Below are 20,636 nucleotides of genomic sequence, written 5' to 3'. Positions count from 1 at the left end.
AGCATTGCCCCAGAAGTTAAGCTGCCTAAGGGGTCCCGGACAAAGAGAAGGCTTGAACCCAGGAGTACTGACACACATAACAATTACACCACATTCCTCTCTTTTCCTTGGCTCTATTCTCCTCACTAAGAAAACTCTTTGGCTTACACCTTTATTATTTGCAAAAAGAAAAGGAGTGCTTGTGGCACCTTAGAAAGCTTATGCTCAAATAAATTTGTTAGTCTCTAAGGTGCCACAAGTACTCCTGTTCTTTTTGCGAATACAGACTAACACGGCTGCTACTCTGAAACCCTTATTATTTGTTTGTTGTCCTATACAGTTGTTAAACTATGTTGAGGAAGAGGTTTGATAACTTTGGAAATCAAAGAACAGGAGCACTTGCCAAGTCAGCCCACTGAATTTACCATCACTCATTACTTTTAAGTGTTGTTTTTCTTGAGGATAAAAAGCCACTGAATTTCATTTAAAAATAAATGAATGGCTAAAGGTGAACAGCTGTCAATCAACTGAGGCTACTTGTGATGCTTTTTAACTCTTGATCTTGGTGTCTCTCTCCAGTTTTCCAGGACCCCTAGGCAGTTTGATGCCCATTGGTGGTGTGAAACATGTATAATATGGAGGTGGTTGGGAGAGATGTGAAAGAAATACTTAGTAAAGGATCATATAATGTTACTTCTTAAAAGATACAGAGTTGCATTTTCAGTGGGCTTCCACAAATGTACCTGAAAAAGTTGCAGGAACATCCAGCTCACACAAAAAGCTGCATTTGTGTATGCAAGCAAGTAACTGTGTAATAAATGGCGATTTGAATGCACAAATGTGTCTCTCTGCATGCAAACAGTAGTACCCACCTACTGTGCAGAAGTATTTTATGGAGGATCACTGAACACTTTATCATTATCTCACTAAGAATTAATATGTTCTTTACTGGAAATATTGCGAACATATATTGCCAGCTGGAATATTGTACAGAAGGACTAACCTAGTTGATTCTCAGGTGACTGACTGTTTGATTACCTGCCCTGCTATGTAACCAACAATGCTGCTGAAACAGAGTTCAGGACCTGTTAAACTTGTCTTAAGTAAGGGTCATTATCCATTTATATACCTCCGGGTATGCTCACAACCTTTCTTCGTTCTAAGGGTAACTTGTGTGAAAAAGGTTTTAAAGATGTTAATGATAGAATTACAGCAGCAACATAAAGAAGAAAAAAACTAAACAAAAGAACCATTCAATAGAAAGCAAAGATACAAGGGCGGCTTTGAACCTAGGAGTCTCCCACTCTTCAACTAGGTGTATTGCCAACATGCCACAGGTGTGCATCACATGAGCACTGCAGGTAATAACAAGATGATTACAAAGAGCCATACTTATTAGCTAGATATTTTGTAATGAATGATATTTAAGCAGGTGAGAAGCTGCACCTAAAAAAACAAAACTCAATATGTTAATAAAAAGGCAGTATGAGGTAGCCCAATGACATCTGCTGGGAAGACTTAGGAGAAATAAAAGTGATGACCATCCTACATGCTGTATAGATTGGTACCCTGATTTAAAATGAGGAGGAAGCATGGTGTGTTGCTCACACACAAATGTGCCTTCCTCCCTCTGTGTGTGTGTGTGTGTGTGTGTGTGTGTGTGTGTGTGTGTGTGTGTGTGTGTGTGTGTGTGTGTGTGAGAGAGAGAGAGAGAGAGAGAGAATGTACTTAGGTTTGGACAAGCTAACCAATACTATTTAGGTATCTATGGAGAGGAAAGAGGGAGTTGATACCCCAGAGGAGTTCACTAGCCACACATCTCTGTTCCTGCAAATCAGTAGGTGTAGATAATGGTGATACTAAACTCATTTTCCATCTTTGGATGCCTCTTGCAGTTTTCCACAACTTCAGTTTACAAGCTGCGAAACAGGTGGAATATAGTTTGAAAGAGAAAATCTTATGGGCTTTAAGGAATTTTTTAGACTGATTAATGAAGAAAACAATTGGGAATGTGTGAAAAAATGAGCAAAAATACTCTTGCCAGGCAGGGCACATATGGCACTGAACAAAGAGTTAACATCCAGTTAATTCTTGCTTCATCAGCTATCACTGCAGGAGCATGAGGAGTAAGGATGCAAATAGCACCTCAAGAAGACTGTACAGTGGCACTCAAAATAATTGGCTCTAAATCTGGTCTTAGTCATTGAGGCTGGGTTATGGAGGAAGGAAATCCAAGATGTATTAATTGCCTCAGAACTATATATTACGAGCTTGCCCAGCAGTCTGGTGATAGCACAATGCACAGTTATGTGCAGTCCATGTCTGAGACTCAAACTCAGCCATTTCGTACCAGTCTGGGAGCACTGGGAGTCACTGTACTCAGTCTGTCAGCAACCCCCTGGTTAATTCAGGAACAAGATAGTTGTGAATTCCTTAGATCCAGCCCACCTCATCCAAAAGAACGGAGCAGGGATCCTGTAACATTGAAGTAAATGGGGGTTTTATCATTGACTTCAATGGGAGCAAGATTGAGTCCTTAAAGCAAAGTCCTTGAAGGTTGGGAGAAAGGAGTGACAGAGTGTGGGATCCTTAGGTCACTGATAAAAAGAAAAGGAGTACTTGTGGCACCTTAGAGACTAACCAATTTATTTGCGCATGAGCTTTCGTGAGCTACAGCTCACTTCATCGGATGCATACCGTGGAAACTGCAGAAGACATTATATACACACAGGGACCATGAAACAATACCTCCTCCCGCCCCACTGTCCTGCTGGTAATAGCTTATCTAAAGTGATCATCAAGTTGGGCCATTTCCAGCACAAATCCAGGTTTTCTCACCTTCCGCCCCCCCCACACAAACTCACTCTTCTGCTGGTAATAGCCCATCCAAAGTGACCACTCTCTTCACAATGTGTATGATAATCAAGGTGGGCCATTTCCAGCACAAAGACTATCCAGTTTGACCAATGTACATGGCAGAGGGGCATTGCTGGCACATGATGGTATATATGACAGGCCTAACAAAGAAAATAACAGAATGCCACTAGCCGTCACCTTCAGTCCCCGACTAAAACCCCTCCAACGCATTATTAAGGATCTACAACCTATCCTGAAGGATGACCCAACACTCTCACAAATCTTGGGAGACAGGCCAGTCCTTGCCTACAGACAGCCCCCCAACCTGAAGCAAATACTCACCAACAACCACATACCACACAACAGAACCACTAACACAGGAACCTATCCTTGCAACAAAGCCCGTTGCCAACTGTGCCCACATATCTATTCAGGAGACACCATCACAGGGCCTAATAACATCAGCCACAATATCAGAGGCTCATTCACCTGCACATCTACCAATGTGATTTATGCCATCGTGTGCCAGCAATGACCCTCTGCCATGTACATTGGTCAAACTGGACAGTCTCTACGTAAAAGAATAAATGGACACAAATCAGATGTCAAGAATTATAACATTCATAAACCAGTCGGAGAACACTTCAATCTCTCTGGTCATGCAATTACAGACATGAAGGTCTCTATCTTACAACAAAAAAACTTCAAATCCAGACTCCAGCGAGAAACTGCTGAATTGGAATTCATTTGCAAATTGGATACTATTAATTTAGGCTTAAATAGAGACTGGGAGTGGCTAAGTCATTATGCAAGGTAGCCTATTTCCCCTTGTCTTTTCCTACCCCCCCCCCCCCAGACGTTCTGGTTAAACTTGGATTTAAACTTGGAGAGTGGTCAGTTTGGATGAGCTATTGCCAGCAGGAGAGTGAGTTTGTGTGTGTGTGTGTCCCGGGGGGGCGGGGTGGGGGTGAGAAAGCCTGGATTTGTGCTGGAAATGGCCCACCTTGATTACCATGCACGTTGTAGGGAGAGTGGTCACTTTGGATGAGCTATTATCAGCAGGAGAGTGAGTTTGTGTATGTATGGGGGTGGGGGGTGAGAAAACCTGGATTTGTGCTGGAAATGGCCCACCTTGATTACCATGCACGTTTTAGGGAGAGTGGTCACTTTGGATGAGCTATTATCAGCAGGAGAGTGAGTTTGTGTATGTATGGGGGTGGGGGGTGAGAAAACCTGGATTTGTGCTGGAAGTGGCCCACCTTGATTATCATGCACATTGTAGAGAGAGTGGTCACTTTGGATAAGCTATTACCAGCAGGAGAGTGAGTTTGTGTGTGTGGTTTTTGGAGGGGGATGAGGGAGTGAGAGAACCTGGATTTGTGCAGGAAATGGCCCACCTTGATTATCATACACATTGTGAAGAGAGTGGTCACTTTGGATGGGCTATTACCAGCATGAGAGTGAGTTTGGGGGTGGGGGGGGCGGAGGGTGAGAAAACCTGGATTTGTGCTGGAAATGGCCCAACTTGATGATCACTTTAGATAAGCTATTACCAGCAGGACAGTGGGGCAGGAGGAGGTATTGTTTCATAGTCTCTGTGTGTATATAATGTCTTCTGTAGTTTCCACGGTATGCATCTGATGAAGTGAGCTGTAGCTCACGAAAGCTCATGCTCAAATAAATTGGTTAGTCTCTAAGGTGCCACAAGTACTCCTTTTCTTTTTGCGAATACAGACTAACACGGCTGTTACTCTGAAATTAGGTCACTGATAGGCGCTCAAAGCTGGGGGAGAGATCAAGGCCAGAGTCAGACTAAATTACAGGTGCATATTTTGAACATACAATGTTTATCTATTTAGATGCACCCAAGATGATAAGTTCAGAACTGGGTTTGAACTTTTCCCCAGTTCACAGGTATTCAGATCTGGGGTTTTGGTTTAGTCCCATTTCTAACTATTGCATTTTGAATCTCTTTTTCTGGCATTTAATTATAATGCATATAGGAGCTAGCTAAGACGGGGATATTTAATTGTATGTTGTTCTCATTCTTTTTGTAGTTATGAAATATACACATTAAATCAATAGGCGGGGAAAGGTGAATTCTGGGATTGCATAGGTCACAGATAATGTACACAATTGCCTATCAAATATATTCAACCGGATTCCATACTTTAGAGGCCTAAAGGAAAGTTGGCCTAAAAATAGCCATGCAACTTCTATACAAAGGGAACATAATAGCCATTTCCTACAGATCAGCCAAATTTGCCTCCAGTGGAGCAGTAGCGGCCGCTGCCTGAGCATTTTAAGTAGTGGTAATAGAAAGCAGTAATATGGAAGATCTCTCGTTTTCTCTGGGGACTTGATTTTTATAAAGGATTAAGAATGATGGATGAGAAATATTTCCTGTGTTAAGTTAAAGGGCTTCTAATGCCACATAAGAGGAGGCAGAGAGTGTCTGTCAGTTCTGTCAATGTTTTAGATATGTGCAAAGAACAACATCACATTGGTGATTGGGATTGTTAGGAATCACCCAACATTCTGCCATTTGTTGTTGTTTTTTTCAGAGTACCATTTGGCACCCTATTGACACTTTAGGGCACAATCAAATTCAGTGTCATTGTGGCACCAGCAGTTGCTTCATATTAACGAAAGGGTTGTCATTCTTTGCAATCATTTATTCTCTTCATAACAGCAGTTGCTAAGGTGTGCGTTTTTTCTACAGAAGATTGTATTTGAGGTTTGGAGTTAATGAAATGGTATGGGTGGGAGGAAAAAATACAACCCAAACCCTGTAAAATAATTACTGCATTTTCCAAAACTCAGTATTCTTCAGTCACGTTGGTGATAGCTCAAAGAAGGTGCCACATTTGAGTGGCAACCGCACCAATTAGCACTGCTGCTGTTGGTTTGTGAATTGCATGTGAAATGTAGAATTTGTCCAGAAGTGCTAATGCAAATTGCTCAACAAAAATGTGCCCTCTATGTCAAGTCTTTTTACTTGTTCTGACATACTGATGTCTTCCCAGATTTCTGTGATCGGCAGATTCCCCCCTCACTTGACAGCTACCAGAGCACATAAATGAACGGAAATATTTCTTGTTGCCATTAGCAGTTTCTGTGATGAGGGCTGTGAGTTACTGCTAGGATTGGTTACTAGCTATACAACATAATTTCGATTTCTGTTTGGAGGGTATTTGACTTTGATATTGAAAATTAAATGCAGAAAGCTCTGTGAATGGTTGAGATTTTATCTGCACAAAAGTCAGGAAGTTCACGGTTATGGTTCCTGCGATGATGGCTACACGGTCCCTTTGGATGAGTTCAGCATCCTTAATTATTCTATATGGTAATAACCTTTCTGCCTTAAGACTTGAGTCTGTTACAATTGGGAACCATAACTTTGAATGTCCTGGTTTTTATATATGTAAAGTCCCACTACTAATATTACATTCTTTAATTAAAAAGCCATTGCACGTTAAAATTTCAGTGGTCCCAGATGTCTGACATATAAATGCATCATCATTTATTTATTTATTTATTTATCATAGTACATTGGAACCTCAGTCGTGGACAAGGATCCCATTACGCTACATGCTGTACAAACACAGAACAAAAAGAAGAATCCATGCCCAAAAGGCTTACAGTCTATGCATGAGACAAGAGACAACAGAAGGAAACAGACAGGGGAGTACAAGCAAACATTGAGACAATACTGGTCATCGTGATAGGTAGTCTTCTCAGCATAACAATGGCCACTGTCAAGTTTTTTGTAGATATCATGGGAAAGGAGAATTTTAAGGAGGATAACGTGGTAGTTTTGTGGATGTTTATGGAGAGCTCCTCCCAAGCATGAGCGGCAGCCTGGGAGAAAGCACAAAGGTGTATGTTCGAAAATTTAGCAAGTGGGAAATGGAGGCTGGCATCATGGGCCAACTGGAGGTAGGAATCGACATCTCCAAAGTGAATGAGAGGCGATAGGTAGGGTAGGGATTAGCTGTGTAGAGCCTTGAAAGTTAAGACAAGTAGTTCATGTTTAATGAGATAGGAGCCAGTGCAGGCGTAACACCAACAGACCCCGGTCGTCGGCAGGCAGGATCGACCCTGGGACCTCCGGAGCTAAATACATGAACCTCTACTGCATAAGCTAAAAGCCATATGGCCCTTAGCTAAGGCTGTAGAGCAACCTCATTAATCTCTCTCTATGTGGTCTTGGTGCCACGAGGTGGGACACAGCACCACACCCAGGAGGTGTGTGGGTTACACAGGGATGCAAAGAGAGGGATGATGTGGCCAAAGTGACTGGCTAGAAAAATGATCTTTGCAGCAGCATTCTGAATGGACAAGAGCAGGGCAAGGTTGCATTTGTCAAAGCCAGAGAAAAGTTGCAATAATTGGCAGGCTCTTGTGCAAAGAGATAAGTGGGAGACGGGAGGAGGGGAGGTTTTGAGGAGTGAGTCAAAGGTGGGAAAAAGGCACCTCGGATTGAGAACATAGGATTCAATTAAGTTGGAGAAATAGAGTTGTTTAGCTAGAAAGATGGTAGAACCCGAGGAGGAGTGAATGCATTTGTAGTGAAGGAAGTCAGCCTGGTATTCTTCCAAGTGCTTAAACCCTGAACGTGTGAACTCCTCAGTTTGTGGAGAAGGGAGGCATACACAGAGTAGCCATTGTGTCTCCAGTAGGGCCTCAGCACCTACTGTGCGCCACAGAAGCGTGCTGTGCATCAGCCCCAAATAAACCATTGGGAAGGGACCTTGGGGATGGCCCAGGAGATGGGCTACTAGATCCACACTTGTCTGGGTCCAGTGGCCCAAAGTCTCTGCGTAAGAGTACTTGGCCATGGGTTGGCAGGAGGCATCTAGTGGCGTTCCTCACATGAAGACCAATTATTCTGATTTTGTATGAGGGTATCAGGTGAGGAAGGAGCATGTGGGGGAAATCTGTGTTTTAATTTGAAAGGGTAACCATTTGTAGTAAATACAAGTGTTTATTTCAGTGCATGTTAACCGGACAGCCACACTTAGCATATGCTTATGTCTGTAAAGAAAGTGAAGTATTGCAAGTATGTGGGACGCTATATTCATTTGTTTTTAGTGGCTGTTGTGCTTCTTTCTGTTATGCAACGTATCGTGGAACAGAAAGACAGAAATCCTGAGAGATGGGGGTGACTCCCACCAGTTGCTTGTGTGTGCTCTGTGTCACATAGGAGCATGGTCCGATGGCAAGTGGGGAGAGGGAGAGGAGTCAAAGGAACAAGTGTGCTATGTGGCATGTTCCTTTGACAAAGTTGCGTAAGTACTGACAAAGGCAATGTATCTCTGCTCTGAGCATTAGTAACTTGGCATCTGCACTCTGATCCCATTACTGGGTTCACATCAGGCAGCAGTCAAGGTGGGCCAATGGCAACACAACAAAGGTGCCAGAGGGGCCTTTGGAGGCATGAGGCAGCCACTACTTATGATTATCCGAAGATCCATAGTCTTAGCCCTGGGAAATTTCCTATGGATCTTCTGCATCTACAGGGACAATGTGTTGCAACTGCAGCCTCTAGCAAACATTTGAGGTAACTGCCTTCCACACACGGGACAGGGAGCCTGTGGGCCAATGTTTTTATTTCTCAGCCAGTATTCTTTCAGACCTGGCAAACCACACACTCCTTACTGAGCATTAGCGTAAGTGCCAAGTTTTCACTTATCACAATACAGAAAAGGGCCACAACCATCCATGAGAGATTTCAGCCTAACTCTAGAGCCTGATGCCATAAAGTGCCTCGTGCACTCAACACTCAGGGAACGCAGTGGAAGTGGAAGGTGATATGTTCTTTGTAGGGCTGGACCTTGTCTGTCATAGCTATAGCATTGCTGCTGCAAAGCTCCAGTAGGGCTTTATAAGCCTTCCTTGCACTGTGCATCTTCTAGGCGGTGCACTGTTTCTTGTATACTCTGTAAGCTTTTCTTTTCTTTATAGAACTTCCTTTTGCTGTGTCATTCTCTGTCCATCCCACTTTTCACTGGCCCTGTGTGTCTGTCTAAACCGTCCACCTGCTTTCATTTTCCATTTTCGCCTTTCCTGCTTCTTGCTCTCAGCTCTCTGATCTGGTGATCCCTGCTCTTCGCAATCCTCCCTCTTTCTAGTTTGAGGATGGGCCAGTTGCACCTGAGCCTGGAAAGTGACATTGACAGGCATTAAAACTCCAACACGAGAAACTCAGCCTGGCACCCGTCTTAGTACCCCACACTCCTCTGGGGGTTTGAGTTGCTCTGTAGCTTGCTTCCAGAGTGCTGACCTACTTATTAACATCTTGGACATGTGAAGTGGTCGGCCAAATCTTCAGCTGGTGTAAATAAGCGTAGTTCCACTGAAGCCAATGGAGTTACGCGGACTTACACCATCTGAAGACCTAGTCCATACCTACCGTTGAAAGACAGTGTCCCAACAGAGGTGCTGTGTTTGGAGAAAGTCTTGAGCTTTGCCAGTTTTGAACTGCAACTTCTCTTTTTTTTTCCTCCTTGAAGATCGTTACTTTCTTTTGTTGGATGGTAAGACATAATGTGTGACACCATGATGGCATTTCCTACAATAATTGCTGCATGTTGCAATAATTATAGCATTCACGGTATGTTCTAAGTGTAAAAGCTGTGCAATTGGAATTGGTTTCTCAAGAATAGTTTCACTCCTTTAACCCCTATGTATCACAGGTTAGGGTTAAAAGTCACTTCCCATAATAGATAATAAGTGCTGGTCAAGGACAGGAGATGTGGGAGGAGCAGATAAACTCTGGTGTAACCCCACTGAATTTATTCCTTTAAAATAATCTGATGAAGTGGGTTTTAGCCCACGAAAGCTTATGCCCAAATAAATTTGTTAGTCTCTAAGGTGCCACAAGGACTCCTCGTTGTTTTTGCTTAAAATCAATGGTTTATATGAATCTAATGCTGGTGCAAGTTGTGGGATTGAAAGCACTGGAGACAGAAGAACTTGGCTGATTCACAGAATAGCTGACACACAGATAGAAGCATTACAAGCTCCCCCTTATGACCTACAATCGTTCTTCAGTACTGGTAGGGAAGGACTACATCTATGGATGAGAGGGTAGCTCAGTGTCCATGCCTATTCAGTCCTTGGACTTTCTCTGTGAATGCCAGCAAGGTTGCCAAACAGGTGTTTTTAATGGTGTGGACCGGTTCACTGCCTCTCAACTGACACCATCATGCTTAGTTCACCAAGACAACAGAACAGATACCAGGTAGTAACCACTTTAGGTCAGTACTGACCTGGGTTATACTCAAACCAGTAGTCACATCTCTCAAAAAATTATCAATGTGTATTTTAATGTTTCACTGCTCATTTCTTTTCGGAATCCTCTCCATACTTTTAAAAGGCATATTTGTAGAGACAGATTACATTTGGCTCATTTAAAAAAAAAAAGACCAATAGAGTTTTTTAATTCCATGCAAATCAGCAATTTTAAACTACCCCCTTTACAGTGTATGCAACCCAGTCATGGTAGCATTTTGTTTGTGCCTGAAAACTAGAATGTGAAACTGACTAGAGACAGAAACAAAAAAAGTGAAAGTGACTAATTTAATTAATGAAGGTACTGTTTTGTTACTTTTAATCATCAAAAATAATACTAGTAATATAGGCAAGGAAACTATTTTAATATGTGATTTTTAACCGGGTACTGCTCCTTTAAAATATTGCATTTCCAAACTGCTTAGGATCTGTAGATTTCAAAGGCTGCCTTGATGCAGAAGTCAGTGCTATAACACTAACATACAAGAATAGCATTCAAAGAGAGTGCTTCTGACTCTTCAGGCCACAGGGTAAAATTAGGAACCAATTTGGCCTTGCATTCCTTGTGATGAACTTCTGACACTCTTTAGCTCTTAGATGATAGGAAAATACTCGCTCGTTTAGAACCCTTTGTTGCATACTTTGTCAAAGAAAATGAAGAAATTAGTCTCTTCAATAAATAAATAAATACACAGAAATAATAGTCTGACAAATGCTATTTGTTCTACAGAAAGAATAAACTGTATTAAAGACGTGGAGGGGAGAGATGCAGGGGAAGGGAGGTGAAAGGAAAACAAATTGGCTGCATGCAGAGGTCCAGTGTCAAACGTCAGAGGGATCTTGTTCCCTCAGATACTATAAGAAAGACCATGGCAACCAGGGGCCCAGAGAGAGAGAGACAGACGAGGAGAGATTTGTAGCTCCTCCCTTAGATTAGATGACAGAACAAATAGGTGAAGCAATCCACTTTGCAGAGCCTGTTGGTGATTTCAGTGTTGTAAAGCAGCATATCCGTTCATGCCGTATGTTGGTTTATTAAAGACAAAATGTCTTAAATGAATGCATTTGTAGTTCCCCCAGTTGTTCACACAGTACCACTCCACTAACAGTGGCCTGCCTATTAGGGCTGCCCCATTTATAGAAGGGGTGTAGGTTAAGGTCCTTGCACTATGATAGACACCAGCATTACAAAACAATTAATAGGGCTATTTTCAGGGGAAAAGAGGGACATTCTTTTAGCCTGCATTGAAATACATTGGAGTGGATAGACTTTTTAGTGGGATAGAATGTATAAATGTTAATATTTTGCTTTAAAATAAATAGAGATTTTCTCCCCTAAATAGGTACAGCTTCAGTGTATCACTTAAGTGCATCATGAGAGATGAACAGTCACTCTATACTCATGAGGGACGAGATAGTGGCTATAAAGTCACAGGCCCATGGTACATGGGCTGCAGAAGTTCACTACTCCAATGGGAGTCCCAGGATGCATTATGTCTGATGCAGGCCCATTGCCTGCTGGGGAAGGACAGGCCATAGATTCATAGAGTTTAGGGCCAGAAGGGGCCAGTTTTAATTTGAAGACCTCAGGAGATGGAGAACCGACCACTTCCCTTGGTAGTTTGTTCCAATGATTAATCACCCTCACTGTTTTTTTTTTAAAGTGTCTTATTTCAGAGTAGATTTTTCTGGCTTTAGCTTCCAGACATTGGTTCTTGTTATGCCTTTCTCTGCTGGATTAAAGAGCTCTTTAGTACTCAATATATTTCCCCTGTGAAGGTACTTATACACTGTAATCAAGTCACCTCTCACTTTTCTTTTTGATAAACTAAACAGATTGAGCTCTCTAAGTCTCACACTATAAGGCCACTTTTCTGCAACGTCTCCAAGTTTTCAACATTCTTTTTAAATGTTGACACCAGAACTGTACACAGTATTCCAGTATTGGTCTCACCAATACTGTATACAGAGGTAAAATCACATCCTTATTTTTACTCATTACTCTCCTGTTTATACATCCAAGGATTGCATTAGTCCTTTATTGCCACAGCATCGCAATGGGAGCTCATGTTCGGTTTCTTGTCCACTATAACCCCTACATCCGTTTCAGGGTCCCTGCTTTCCAGGATGCAGTCCCCAATTCTGTAGATATGGCCTGGGTACCTTGTGCCTAGATGGATAATTTTACATGTGGCTGTATTAAAACACTTTTTTTTTTAATCTTTTGAAACAGTACAAGATACTCTGTTCCTGCCACCTCCAGTAGTTGGAGTGGACCAAGAGGGGCATAACGGTCCTCATTAGGGGTGGTTGTTTTGAACAGTCCTTTTGCTCATGGAGGCCAATGCTGCTTCCATTAACTTCAGTGAGGTAGAATCAGGATATTCAATATCTAGTCCATGCACAGGAATCCACAGGGCAGGGTTTGTTGCACCTGTTGTCATCCCCATTGTACACCTTCTGATCGATACCCTCAGTCCAGGCCCCAGTGGGGTTATTAGGTGTTTGTTCTTTTCTTCCTGGGCTTGCTTTTAGTTCCGATCAGAAGAAACTGATGATGCAGTAGGAGGAATAATGTAAATCACACAGTGAAAAGAAAAAGGATTTGAGATCTAGCTTAAGACAAACACAGGCATCTTTCCATTCTACTTTAACCTATTCGTAAGGCCATCCATGTTTAATGTTCTTAACTTTTAACAAGTGTAAACTCCTATTACGGACTTAGCTAAGGCCCAGATTTTCAGTAGAGCTCAGCTCCCACTTAGGCACCAAAATAGGTGACTAGATTTTCACCAGAGCTCTGCATATTGGCTGCTGTGCTCTTGTAAAAATGTGGCTATATGTAGCATGTGGAAGCTGCAAGTTACAGATCACTTTTGAAAATCTGTCCCTAATTTAGGTACCTCAATGGGAACTGAGCTCTTTTGAGAATCTGGCTCCACTTGTGGGTGCTGAGCCTTGAAAATCTGTCTCTGTGCTTTTCTAAAAAAATACCTGTCCCTTGGGAACCAAAAGGAACACTGATGCTTTGGGTACTGCCCCGACTAGGGTGACCACCCATACAAACGGTTGAGACAGTCTCAAAATGGAGAGTTCAAGTCCCAATTCCAGGCTGAATGACTCCAGGACAGCATTTATCCTGGATTCCCTGTGGCACTGAACCTCTTCCAGGTGGTGGTGGTGGGCCAGGCCAGAAGCTAAAGCCAGGCAGTAGTAAGAGCTGACCAGGGAGCTCATGCTGCTATGGGGAGCCCCGGACCCTCCACCTGCCCTGAGCAGCGTGCCCTGGAGGGGCAGGAACAGGTTCAGGGTCTGGGACTAGCATGTTAAGTTAATGCAAGTCTGTCTTCCTGGCTCCAGCTGCAGGGCAGACATACCCTAGCTCATCTCCAGCTCCTAGCAGCAATGGGGATGGGGGCTCTGTGTTCCTATCCAGATTAGGTAGTTTACTGTGGAGGAAGGAAAGTGCATGTGTTGGGGCTGAGCCGGGAGATGAGTGCACAGCACAAGTCTGTACAGCCCAACGTTGCTATAAGAACCATGCAGCTGGCTTGTTGCTTATGCTCTGAACCTAACAGTAGAGGTGTGGACAACCTGGCTGGCAGGTAATAAAATGTTGTAGCTGAGGTTTTGGATCCCCGTCTCAGACACTGGAGTCCATTTTCCTGTGTGCAAAGCCTTTTGACCTGGCCTGTGCTGCCTTTTTCCGGATCTGGAGCCCTATCCTGTACCTGCTGAAGTCACTGGGTGCTTTGTAATTATCTTGGGAACAAAATTTGGCCTTTGGCTGTAAGAGAGAGAAAGCCGTATGAAATATTCCAGGAGTGAAGCTTTGGGGTGTATTGGGGTGTTTGGCCTTAATTTGGGTTTTGCTTGGTAAATAAATATCAATACAACAGGAAGCTTCCGTTGAAATCTAAATTCTTGAACCTATAAATAATTAAACAAACTATACTAGAAGTTTTTCAGATTTGTGCTTAAAACAAAGCTGGTGTGCATGTAATGAATTGAACTCATGTCTGACTGTATATTCGCAAAAAGAAAAGGAGTACTTGTGGCACCTTAGCGACTAACCAATTTATCTGAGCATAAGCTTTCGTGAGCTACAGCTCACTTCATCGGATGCATCCGCGCTGTAGCTCACGAAAGCTTATGCTCAAATAAATTGGTTAGTCGCTAAGGTGCCACAAGTACTCCTTTTCTTTTTGCGGCTACAGACTAACACGGCTGCTACTCTGAATGTATATTGATCTTTTAACCGTACTCTCTCTCTTTTGTTTTTTAATAAATTTTAGTTTAGTTAATAAGAATTGGCTGTAGCGTGTATTTGAGTAAAATCTGGAATATTCGATAACCTGGGAGGTAATGTGTCCGATCCTTTGGGATTGGTAGAACTTTTTCTTTTATATGATGAAATAAGATTTTCAGAAATCATCATATTTGACTTACATACTGGATGGATCACTTTAAGGGAATTGTGTTGTTTGGACTTCTGAGTAACCAGTAAGGTAGTAAAGAAGCTGTTTTATGATGGCTTAGTAAAGCTAAGTATTGGAAATATCCACCAGCTTGATGGGGATTGTCTGCCCTATTCTTTGCAGTTCACCCTAATTGGGTGACCATAGTTGGCCCCCACTAGGACCCCGGTCACACATGTCCATTGGCATGATTTATTTTAAACCTTTCTGCCTTTTTGAACAATATTCTGGAATCGACTTGATTCTGTGCTACAGAATTGGGTGACGTCCATGCAGGTACACCAGAGTTAATTTTGGCCTACTGGAGTATGTGTGGTGTGTGTTTAAGGGAGCTAGGACAGTAGTTATATAACTGTCTTTTTGAAGTAGGTTTAGTTTGGTCTCAGGCTGCTGCTGCAGCAGGCAGCTGTGCACTGGGGATTGTTAGAGGAAGCTCCTAGTGATGTCACTTCACAGCATGCCCTCTGGCTCCTGATTTCCCCCCCTTTCTTTTTCCTTGTAATGTCTGCAGCAAAGGGCTCCATTTGGCAGCATGGCGGTGCTTTTGTCTATAAATGGAAGCACTTGGCCCATCTCCCAGTATAACACAAGATCGTCCTGTGCATCAGTTATGAAATCTTTAGCTTGATGACTTCATCAGAACTGAGGGCGGGGGCGGGGGAGAGTTGGGGAGGAGGGTACGAAAAAGCCTTTGCAATCAGCTTTGCTAGAGACAGCTGACATTTTTTTTCCCAAGCAAAGAAAGAAAGAGGTAGCATGCAGATAGGGTGGGTAATGGGCTCAATTCACAGAGCAACTGAAAGATCATTAGTGTGCTGTATTTTAGTGACACAGGCTGCTCAGAAGCTGTAGCAGCTGCTCTGCTCCACTGTGCAGGTGACACAACTCAGACAGTTACACTGCTCTTCGAATGTGTTCAACCAGTTCCAAAACACAGCGTGAGAAAGAGATGGGGGGAAAGTGCAGGTGGAGGAAACTTTTAAACCAGGACATACAATTAAAAAGGAAAAAAAAAAGCCCAACCTAAAAATCTAAGAGCTACCTTTCAGCAGAGAGCCCTTCAGGGAATATCTGTGCAAAGTAGAGATGTGGACAAATTGTATTTTCTTGTTGTTTTCTCAAAAAAGCCCTTGCAAACCTGACCTTCGTGCAGAAGGGCTGATCCTACTTTCCCATGTTACGCTCCAGCATTGATTTTAACCCTGTCAGAGACTGGGCTTTTGTGGGGGAGGAGCTGATGGGGTCATATTCTCATTTTACTCTCTTTTTCCAGTCACACAGACCCTGACGTAACTCAAAGTGTTTATCTTGCAAGTGAATCTAAAGGTTATCTTCAGGTATTTCACAGAGGAGCCAAAAATTGTGTAGGGCAATGAGTAACCAGGTGACCTAGCTGCTGTGTGGAACAATTAAAGAGGCTCTAGTGAGGGAACATTGGGCCCATTCCTGTTACGCACATGGTTGAAGGATTAGGTCTAAAGCTTAGGCCCCAGTAAAGATTGAGAGTGTTTTGTTTTTACTTATTTAATTATAATCGTTCCCATTATGTTCCAGGCACTTTCCAACACTGAAGAAAGACAAGCCAAGGACTCGTATTGCAGAGTTTTTATCTTAAGGGAAGCCAGGCCAAGTCAAGCCCAACTGTGGTCATCCCTCCTCCACCTCTGAATTCATTCCTTTGTACATTTATACACACACACACACACATCCCTTCTTGGTCACAGATTAAGTGTTGAGGAATGGGGAAGTAAATGGCAGAATGATCATTAGTGGAGTTGAAAAGGACTTGGATACTACAGCAAGGCCCATAGAGTTAGAATCTAGCGAAAAGGTAGGAAGGATGGTATAGACTACAGGCTAGGGTACTGGGACTTGGGAGACCTGAGTTCAATTCCTAGCTCAGTCACAGACTTGCTATATGACCTTGGTCAAATCACTTCAGCTACTATGTGTCTCAGTTTCCCATCTGAAAATGAGAACGATACTTCTCCTACCTCCCAGGATAAAATGTCTGAGTGATTGTGCGATGCTCAGACACTGACACGATGAGAGCCATATAAATAGATATATGGAAGTGAGCAGCAAATCCTCCATCTCTTTTGATCATAGGAGAAGAAGGGAGAATCCTGAAGCTTTTATAACCAAAAGCAGAAATTAATTTTTTTTAAAAACCTGTCTTTTCTGAGATGAAGCTCGGTTCCTAATAGCTGAGCAGGTTTCAAAGGGAGATATTGGATTTTTTTCTCTAATGGTTATATGGTCTCATTTTGTGACCTTTGTAAAAATGCCAAAGTTGATAATGGGGATCTTCCCTGTTCAGGGTGGCAAATGGCTTATAAGAAAGGTTTGTGTTTTTTTCAGAACTTACCATGATCCTTGGTGTATTTTCTACTTTAATATTCCTCACCGACTCAGACTCTCTTTCTAATCTGTCTATCTATCATCTATATCTGCTGTATCTGCCTAGGTATTTATAGTCTGCTCCTGACAATTGTATTTGACTGCAGGGGTGCTGGAACAATTTGTATAGTGGGGGTGCTGAAAGCCATTGAACCAAACTGTAACTCATATATATAATGGAAACCACTTCAGCACAGGGGGTGCTGCACCCCCCCCCCACCTCTAGTTCCAGCACCTATGTCTGACTGCTTTCAAAATATTATCACATCCATAGTATAATATCCATCATGTGGTTCTATTTCCGCATCTCCCTGTTTATAATGTGCTTGTTGCCTTATTATCTCAGTGCTGTTCTTGATACGTAGCATATACCCATTCCATTTATTTCAAACTGCTTCTTGTTTGGTCTTTTCCCAGGTGGTCATTCCTTGGCCTGGGTCTGCTGCTATCGCTAATCATTCCCAAACTACAGCCTTCAAAGTGGATTCTCTCACTCCTGCTCCTAATGTCCACCACCACAGGATTTGGGAGCTGGTGTGGCGTTTCCAGTGGGACTCTTTTGCCTGGCTTTTAGGTTTTAAACTCCTTAGGGCAGGAGCTAGGCTTCTTTTATGCTCTGCACAGCTCAGGCTATCCTGGCAGTATTCAGCACATAATAACAGCCAGCAGGGATGCTGTGCAATACTACTGTGTCATGCTTCTTCTAGGCACTGCTTTCACAGGCACAAAAATCCCCATGACAGTGTGGATTCAGGCACCATTTGGAGAGCCTGGGCTGGCTCTAGGCACGTGTAGACAATACCCTCCCTTGAAGCAGGGCTTAAAGTAGGTGTAGTTTTCATGATGGAGGGTGCATGCATATTGTGCAGGGAGCCACAGGCCAGCCCTAGAAGAGTCTTGAATGCTTGTCCCAGATCTTTCTCAGCCCTAGTCCAAATTACGAACTACTCAGCGATGCTGTTGTACCCGACTGAACTCCTGGTGTAGACAGTCCTCTGTCAACCAGAGCTTTTCTCCCGTAGACATAGTTCTCGGGGAGGGAGAGTAGCTCCACCCATGGGAGAAGCTCTCCAGTCGGAATAGATAGTGTTGTTACTAAGTTCTACAGCAGCACAGCTGGGCCACTGCAGCTGTAAGTGTAGACAAGCCCTCAGTGAGTGCAAGCTGGCATTGCCTGTAGGCCAGATGTCCTTCTGACCTCAGCCCTAGAAATCCTATTTCCTCACCTATAAATCACTGCTAGCAGGGGACACTGGTAGTGAGGGAGTGTCAGAGGAAATTGTCAGATATGAAAAGATGGAATAAACCCATTAGTCATTGAATAAAACTCAGCAGCACCCTCACTTGGAGTGGATGTGGGGTGGGAGAGAGAGCACTGTTTGATTTTCTTATATACCTATTGTTATGTCTCGGTACATTTTGTAGCAGAAAGACTATTGTCTTTTGTTTTTCTCTTCTCCCTCTGAAAATTCTTCTAGAGTTTTGCTCCTTCTTCCCCTGCTTCCTTCCCAACCACAGCCACAGACATACATTATGTGTTGTTTGGTGTTTGAAAATTTGACAGCCTGGGTATGTCTCCACTTCCTGAGCTCATTAGTAAATAGCAGCATGCTCTGTAAAAGAAGTGTCAGGAGTCCCCTCAGTATCGCACTGAATTTGGAGTCTGAGCCGGTGCACTGCAGTTCTGCCTGCAGCTCTCACCAGGGGGAAGAGTTGTTTGTTTCTTTGTTTGGGAAAGCAGGGTGGGGCGAGGGATTTGGGGTGTAAGGTTTCCCATCTATTACTGTCTTCTTTAAGGGCTCCTTTAAACATCCATGCTGTCGAGAGGGCTAAATAACACCCAGGGGTATTGGGACAGATAATTCAGGCATGAATCACAATGTCCCATAAATGACCCATTGTATTTTAAAGTCTTTACATTAAGAGGTATACACCCTGGTGTGCCATAAGACTGTATCTCTCTCTCTCTCTCTCTGTCATGCACCCTTCTCCTCCCCCCCACCTCAAATTATTTTCATTGGGGAAAGCCAGGGCCCTGATTTGAAACAAAGATTTGGAAAGCTCCCTCCTCCTCCTCCTTGTTCCGAATAGCTACGCCTCAGTGTCTAGTTCAGGGCACCCTGATTTGAAACCTCAGCATGTTGCCTCCACCATCACCAAATAACATGCCCTTTGGGCTGTAGGTAAAGTGAATAATAGGGAGCCAGTTTGCTGGTTAGATGTCAATGGGAGAGGTGGGAGGAACCCAACAGATACATGGCAACGGTGATGCGAGCTCATTTTGTGTAAAGAGGGCCTCAAATCACCAGGGAATTCCTGGATTGTCTCAGGCTGTCGTGTGTGATGTCCATCATGCTGTACGAACACCATCTGTTCAGTATTATACTCTCAGTTGCCAGGCTACCTGCCCTACGCTGTAACACTTGACTGCCTAGATCTACGTTAGCAGCATTATCCCAGACGTACTGAGGGGGTGTGCGGGGGGGAGGAGGAGGAACAGTAGTCATGATTAAGCCATCTGCAAGTGCGGGGGGGGGGTGTGGGGGAGAGAGACAGGGCAGCAATCACCAAGCTGGGCCGAATAGTGGAGGATCAGGCGGATATCACCATCTGCTGGTGTAGAGACAGAACAGCAGCACTGGCCATTTTCAGAAACAGGCGTTCCCATCCCAGGGGGTCCGCCTGTAGTAGGCTGACCAAATAGCAAGTGTGAAAAATCGGGACGGGGGTGGGGGGTAATAGGAGCCTATATAAGAAAAAGCCCCAAATATCGGGACTGTCCCTATAAAATTGGGACATCTGGTCACCCTAGCCTGTAGTAACAGGACACATACAGATTAATAAATTGGGCATTATACCCCCCTGGAGAGGGTCCTGTGGGGCACTTAAGCCCCTGACTCATGGTTTCAGTGGGGGTTTGGGCAGTGTTAGAGGCGTGTACAGCCTCTAAAGATTTCATAAAACAGATGTGAGTTTTGAGGGACGCAGTGTTTGTGAAACACGCCTCTCTCCCTTTGTGTGGTTCTTGGCAATAGCTATGGTCTACATTGCCAACTTGTGTCAGTATAATTGCGTCGCTGAGCAACATAGTTCTACTGACCAAACTCCTGGTGTAGTCAGAGCTATGTTGACGGGAGGGCTTCTCCCATCGACATAGCTACTGCCTCTCAGGGAGGAGGAGTACCTACCCCAATGGGAGAAGCTCTCCAGTCAGTGTAGGTAGCATCTCCACTAAGGGCTACAACGACGCAGCTCCACCGATGCAGCTGTGCTGCTGCAGCACTGTAAGTGTAGACAAGCCCTTAGGCACTGACCTCCTGGAAGGCACTCTAACAAAATCTTCTAGTCAAAAAGATCGTCCTGGGAAAACTGGGTAGATGCTGCTCACAGAGCTGATAAGGAAGATCCTACCAGTCCCCGCCACAGCTCTGGCGAACACTGTGTGCAGTTCCATGGGAAATGAGGGCAGGGGACAGGATGATGGGTTAAGAGTGAATAGGTGCCAGAATGACCTTGAAATCCAGCCTGCCTCTCCCGTTTTAGTACCTACCCCAACACAACTGTAGGACACATTGGATTGGAGACAGAGGGGAGCTATGGGGTCATTTTAGGCAGAAGTACCCCTGT

At 43.7% G+C, this 20,636-nt stretch overlaps 1 protein-coding gene across 2 annotated transcripts in view; it reads left to right on the top strand.

Annotated features, from left to right (window-relative positions):
- MAML3 (mastermind like transcriptional coactivator 3) overlaps positions 1–20,636 on the top strand; it is a 351,084-nt gene that overhangs the window by 320,544 nt on the left and 9,904 nt on the right. The gene's annotated exons all lie outside the window — the stretch shown is intronic.

This window comes from Lepidochelys kempii, chromosome 4 (assembly GCF_965140265.1).
Source record: "Lepidochelys kempii isolate rLepKem1 chromosome 4, rLepKem1.hap2, whole genome shotgun sequence".
Taxonomy (NCBI): domain Eukaryota; kingdom Metazoa; phylum Chordata; order Testudines; family Cheloniidae; genus Lepidochelys; species Lepidochelys kempii.
Note: the sequence above shows the minus strand (reverse complement) of the source record. Positions and strands in the feature narration are given on the sequence as shown.